We start from the raw sequence: 7084 nt of genomic DNA on the forward strand, positions 1-7084 counted from the left end.
CCACAGCCGGGCTCACATTGTTTGGTTGGTTGTATTAACCAGTGCATGTATGAAGTGGTTTCGGATGGGAGTGCGTCCGGCGTTTGGTTTGTTGCATTGTACCATCTTATTTTGGATGGAGTTTGTACATATACCTAAAATATTCTCGTTAGATGTTGCACCGACTCGTTCGATAAAATCGGCCATACCACTCCATCAAGGAGGAACCACCTCCACACGAGGTGTTCCTGTCACCTGTTGTGTCCCATTTTGCATCGCTCTCCCTCTCCATCAAGTGTTGTGTCGCCACCTGAGTCATAGGTATCACCGCTGGCCAAAAGGACGCCGCCACCACCATCCTGAACGGTGTCACAGTCGCCGGCAAGAAGGAGACCTCGCCGCCTGCCTGGCGCAGAAGGCCACCACCACCAGAGCATAAGCCTGCTGCCATTGGTTTTCGTGAGGTAAGGTCTCCGACCATTTTGACACCCCGCGTGGACTCGCCGCGTCGTCCCTCCCTGTCCCTGCTCCGATAGGATCTCATGTTTTGAATCCCCATGGTGAATGAATGGTCTCGTTTTTTTTTCCCCGATCCGTGGAACAATAAGGAGCTGGGCAAGCTGCTGACCCTTGATGGCAGTCGAGTGGCCTCTACTCTCTTCCCAATCTGCGAAACGATCGGATCTACCTCAACATCATGGAGCTTGGCCGCGCCATGCGCATCCTCTGCGGCTACAACCACGTCTTCCACCAGGATGATGTGAATATTTTGCATCCTGATGTGGTATGTGTAATACTGGATTAGTAGCTCTTTGAGATCGTCGGGTTTATACCTCTATTGCTGCTTCAGTTATATGTGGTGCATATAGTTCTTTAATCTTGTAACAGATCATCAAATGTATCGATTTTGTTTTGGGATAGAGTATTATGTCTTTGATCTATTTGATGATGAGGGAGGTGAAGTTACCAAAGGTAGTGAAGAGGTTACCATAACCATATGATTCATCCAACCAAACATGATCTTGTACAATCTCATACAACTAATCAAACAAAAATATGTATCATCTTATTCAGTTAACATATTCTATCTGTACCATCCCATTTGGGTAAACTTCCCATACATATTAAACATGGTTCGAGAAACCAAACGCTACGTAATTAGCTCAAGTGAGTTCACTAGAGCGCAAAAACATGTCCCACGTGTCTCTTTACGGAAACAACGCCCTCCAATTCCGGTTGAAGTAAATGAGTTCGTTCATCTGGGGAAAAAAAAAGAAAGAAGTTCCAACCTGAGTCCATCCATGTTCATCTTGAAACAAAAAAAAACTTGGAAAAGTGTCAAGTCGATAAAGAAGTTTCAAGTTAAGAAAATGTTCCAAATCAAGTTGAAAAAGTTTCAAGTGGGAAAAAATCCAAATCAAACTAAAAAATCAAGTTGGCAAAAAAGTTTCATAAAAAAAAGTTTTACATAAAAAGTTTCATCTAAACAAAGTTTTAGTTCAAAAATAAGGTTAGGTTTGTCACCAGCAGCAGCGGTGGCAGTGCGAACTCCTCCTTCGGTGGACACAACGAGGGGTCACAGGCTCGCCATCATCCAACTATGGGGTGGCAGTGTCAGGGAGGCTGGGAAGACAGCTCCACTTCCTGTTACCAGTTAGACAAGGAAGGATCAGCTGGAGGAAAATGGGCCAAGGAGAAGCTCACGAGTAGTCAAGCCCAACAGCAAGTTGTGTGGGCCGAAATGGGTGTAGGTGTGAGTAATACTCAAGAACTGTATTATTGTAATGACTTCTACTGCCTAATCACACCTCCGTCCTCCCTCCAACTCTGTCGCTATCTTCTTCTATCTCCTTCTTCTTCTCCAAGTTGTTCTCTGCCATTGCCATTGATTCGAGAGCCTTGCATGAGCGTGTGCTAACAATTGGTATCAGATTCACGATCCTGGAGTCCCATGACCACTATACATGTTTCCAATGCAAACATGGTGCCATGGATCCATCGATGAAGCTCCTCCTCAACGAACTCGACAAGCGCTTCAAGGACATCGATGCCAAGTGGGAGAAGCACTTCAATGAGATGGAGCAGATGAAGGATGAGCGCATCGTCGCCCTTGAGGTTATGATGGCCCCGTTCGAAGCGTGGAAGCCCTAGATCGAGTCCACTGTCAGTGATGTCAAGTTGGAGATTGACAAATTGAACAAGTATTGTGAGCGCATGGTGCGTGAACCAACGGTGGAGATGGCCAGCCTCCTCACGCGACCTGAGTCGGCTGTGGCTACCTCATCTGCCAGGAAAACAGCCGACAACCCCGATGGGCACCGCAACGAGCAATTCCACCGGGAGCATGTGTTTGGGTCCGTGACTACCCTCTCACACCTCCCAATCAAGGGTGCATCTGAATCCATATCTCCTCTTCCGCCTAGATTCAACTCTATGCTGCAATCGTAATCAATTGGTCATTCCATGGGTCCATTTTTCCAATCTGTGGGTGTTGGGGGTAATTTGCCTAAAGTTCATTTTCCTCAATTTCACGGTGAGAATCCCAAATTGTGGCAAAGTAGACGTGAGAGTTATTTTGAGCCATATTCGGTTGATCCTTCGTTATGGATTAAACTTACCACTATGCACTTCACGAGCACAGCGGCTAGGTGGTTGCAGTCAGCAGAGCGTCACATTTTGACGACTACTTGGCATGACTTGTGTACCATGATCTGTGAATGCGTTGGTAGAGATCAGCATGAATCCTTAATTCTGCAAATGTTTCACATTAAGCCGACTGCCTCGGTAATAGAATATGTTGATAAGTTTCCTTAGTTGGTTGATCAATTAGAAGCCTATCATTATGTTACCGATCCTCTTTATTATACTATGCGCTTTGTTGATGGCTTGAAGGATGACATCAAAGCATTAGTAGCTATTCAACACCCTTTCGATTTGGATACTGCTTGCACTTTTGCCTTGTTGTAGGAAGAAGTGGCGGAGCAAGGCAGGCGTCGTGATTTTAGGAAACCGAATCCTTATGAGCAGGCCAAGCAGTTTTCCAAAAATCCTCTACCGCTACCTCCTCCTCCGTGGCATGACAAACAGTTTCCTCTACCTCCACCATCTGATACTTCTGATCTTGAGATTGCCAGAGCTACTCATGCTAACGAGAATTTGATAGCATTGAGAAATTATCATCGTGCTAAGGGGTTGTGCCATACTTGTGGAGAAAAGTGGAATATAGACCATATGTGTTCCAATGTTGTGCAATTGCATGTAGTGCAGGAGTTATGGGACTTGTTTCAATTGGAAGATGTTGAAAATTCTTTTTGCATCAGTGGACTTGTAGCCTGAGGATCATATCTTTATGGCTATCTCGAAGGAGGCTCTGCAACGGGGTGAAGGTCCACGCACAATGCATTTCATGGGCAAGATTCAACAGCTGGACATACTCATTTTGGTTGATTCTGGGAGTTCTCAAGTTCGCATACCTTTCTCAGTTCTCAAGTGGCTACTCAACTTTTTGGTATTTCTCCACTACCGAATACAATTCAGGTTAGAGTGGCTAATGGTGATACATGTTAGAGGTCACCATCAAGGACCCCCGACACCCCTGGCTCTGCCAGCCTATATCCATGGGCCACTAGCCTCAAAGTCCTCCGGAGCCCCAGGCTCCGAAGTCAGCTTGGAGACCTAGGCTTCTGGAGCCCGCGGACCCGTGGAGGCCACCGACCCCCAAAGCCTTGGGGGAGCCCTTGGCCCTCCAGAAAGATCAGCCAGAGGGGGCTCATCGGCCGTCCTCTACTTGCCACGAAATGATCAACATTTAATGATGGTCTAATCAGTGACCGACTTGACACACGGGTCAGAGCGGCGCTATAATAGGCGACCGGCTACGCTCTATGCCCCCAGGGCCACTTATCGGGACAATCATTGCAACTAGTCATAGCAATATTTTACGGGGTCGGCCATATGTCCTGGTTGTATAGTGAAGACTTGAATCTCTACCAACCCTGTAGGGGTATACTTGTACACTTACACTCTGGATGACAATATAAATACTGACACATGGCCATCGTGCCAGGGGAGATCTCTTTTGATCATCACTCTATGCATCCTTTTCCTCTTGACTTGTTCTTCAAGCTTGAGCCTTTCCAATGGGTTGGCTCTCGCCGAACTTTGTTTGTGGGAGATATTTTCTTTTACTAACAACTGGCGCCGTCTTTGGGAAGGGACTTGTAGAAGCGCTAGAAGAGGTAGGATGCCAAAAAAGAAGAAGACTATCAAGGCGGCGGCCTAAGCGGCTAGCTCTGCTGCCACGCTTGTGCAAAAATCCACATGGTGGTCACGACCAAGCTCGTGTTATGCCGATGCCAACCCCCAGCTGGGCAGAATGAGCGCCCCACTGCCATCGCCGATCCGGACGTGACCCCCGTTGTGGCAGACGCTAGGGGCCCTACCAGTTCGGAGGCCCTTCAGTAGCAGTACAGTTGTCACGTCCCAAATTTCCCTAATCATGTCATTAGCATTATAAGCATCATGTTTATGTGTTAAGCACTGTGAATTTATTGAATTTCATATGGTGGCTTGTTACTTGTTTCATATATTTTTTAAAAAAATGGCCGATGTTAGAATTCGTGAGAATGTGGGAAACACTAGAGTTCTAATCTTTGGGCTATTAGATTAGGGAGAGAAAGATTTGTTTTTCAGCTGAATTTTTGTTCTCTCTTACTCGTGGGACCCATTTTGACCAGCCCCACACCCTCTCCCTCACTTGGGCAGCAACCCCACCCCTCCACCTCAGCTCCCTCACTCTCCTCTCCTCTCCCCCACGCCCAAACAGCAACAGGAGCTGCTGCTCCCTCCCTCCCCCACTCAAACTCTCTCACTCTCCACCCAACTCTCACCCTAAGCACTTGGATTTGAGGTATGCATGTATTATTACTAAAATCGCCTCCTCTCTATCTCTCCATCCCTCTAATTTTTTATCACATGCATGAAGGTTTGAAGGTTTTCTAATCAAAATTCGTCACCCCATCTATTGTGAAATTTCAGCAGCCCTTTGGTCTTCCTTTCTCCAAGCTTTACTTCGATTCTTCTCCAAATTTATGGCCACAAACCTTGGCTAAACACCTTGGGTAAGTCTCCTAGGTTTTCTTGCTAAAAATGCATATTTTGGAATGGTGGATTTCGAATTTGGAGCTGCAGTCGAAGAATGGTGACGCAACCATGTGTTTTTGAGGCATTAAAGTTAGAAGAAATGATTAGATAGAGTTGAGCTAATGAATCGAGTGTGTAGAGTGAGTAAATTAGGTGTAGAACCAATAATTCAGTGCCTTTACATGTTTAGGTGGCTTAGATTTTGACATGCAAGTCAAATCGGCCAAAGAATCGTCGAAAAACTCACGTTCTGTTGTCAGAACACGGACTATCCGAGTAAACTTGGAGGTTCTGGGTGATTTTAACTAAAAATACCTAAGAACCCCTACCCGGAGGTTCACTTGGAGACTCCGGAGCCTGGAGAGTCCGAGTTCACCCGGAGACTCCATATTTTACTGTTCATCAGGACTTTTCTTTTTGTCCTGATAGCTTGTATATTTCATAGTTAATTGATACAAACTCTAAAAATCATGATACCAGTTGCGTTAGCTTCGTATGAGTATGAACTACATTTTAAAAATGTTGGAACTCAATAAATACTTTCTGATATTTAATTAATGATTTAAATATATTTCAGCTTAATTAAATCACAGTTAACTAATGCCATCATTACGACCAGTGCTATCTAGCAAAAATGTACTTTGGTATGAAAGTGTTATTTAAATTGTTGAAGCTTATTTAGTCTTGATAGCTAGGTTAATTAAGATCTGTTTTGGACAGACCTTAAATAAATCCTTTTTACCATGAGCTTACGTATTTAAATTCGAGTGTTTCTTGCTGCATTATGTTCATTACCTAGTACCACATCCTCATTAAAATTTTATAGTATTTTCATTGCATCTCTTTCATACTCATCATTGCATGCGATCTTCGTTAGTGAACGAAGGACCAGAGGGTGACGCGAGCGTGATCGATGGCGATTGTTGGTGTATCAGGAACCAGGGGTCCCTGAATCCCGAGGCCAAGCCAGCCATCCGCCACATGGCGCCATCCCGCGAGGTCTCTCCTGTAGGATGAGGAAAGATCAAGTCCCGGGAGAAGGCGCTCGGGGCCACGGTCGGTGGCCCCCGAGTACCGCAGTACCCCGGTGATCCACGGAATCTAAGTACCGGGAAGAAAGTGCTCAGGGAGGTGTCCGGTCACCCCCGAGCACCCTAGTCCCCCGACGATCAGAAGAGCTAAGTTCCGGGAGAGAGTGCTCGGGGCTGCGAGCGGTGGCCCCCGAGCACTCAGTTCCCCGATGATCCGTACAAGAGTGCTCGGGGCTGCACGCGGCAGCCCCCAAGCACTCGGTTCCCCGAGGGTCCATGCAAGAGTGCTCGGGGAGGTGAACAGTACCCCCGAGCATCCGGCACCCCGAAGACAAGGATAGGCATTCTCGGGAGAGAGTGCTCGGGGATATGAACAGTACCCCCGAGCACTCGGTACCCCGACGACCCAGAAAGGCCCCCGAGGGGCCTTTCGATGAGGTGTCAACCAGCCAGGGGTCCGATGAGGTCAACTTCATCTAGTGTGTTGAACTTGCTTAACACTGGACTATCCGATGAGGTCAACTACATCTGGACATAAAGCTTCGGTGTGTACAAACTTGTCCAGCGTCGGATCATCTGGTGAGGTCATTTTCTCTAGGTCTTATCCAATTTAACCATACTTTGTCTCGGTTTCGGTGGCTTCTTCTTGTATTGAATCCATAAGACCTACTAACATATATTCTTAACAAACATGTTAGTCATAATGACTATGTTGTCATTAATCATCAAAATCACAATCCTGGCCTAATAGGGTCATTTTTGCTACACCCTGAATAAATTCATAGTGGTCTCCCATCACAATTACCTCTGCATAAAGTTGCATGGACCCCAAGGGCTGATCTCCATCCACGGCGATCAACACTTGGCTAGATGCATCGAATACGGGCACTCTACCCCACTCGATAGCTGCCACGTGCATAATGTGTCCAAAG

This window comes from Phragmites australis, chromosome 14 (genome assembly GCF_958298935.1).
Source record: "Phragmites australis chromosome 14, lpPhrAust1.1, whole genome shotgun sequence".
Classification (NCBI taxonomy): domain Eukaryota; kingdom Viridiplantae; phylum Streptophyta; class Magnoliopsida; order Poales; family Poaceae; genus Phragmites; species Phragmites australis.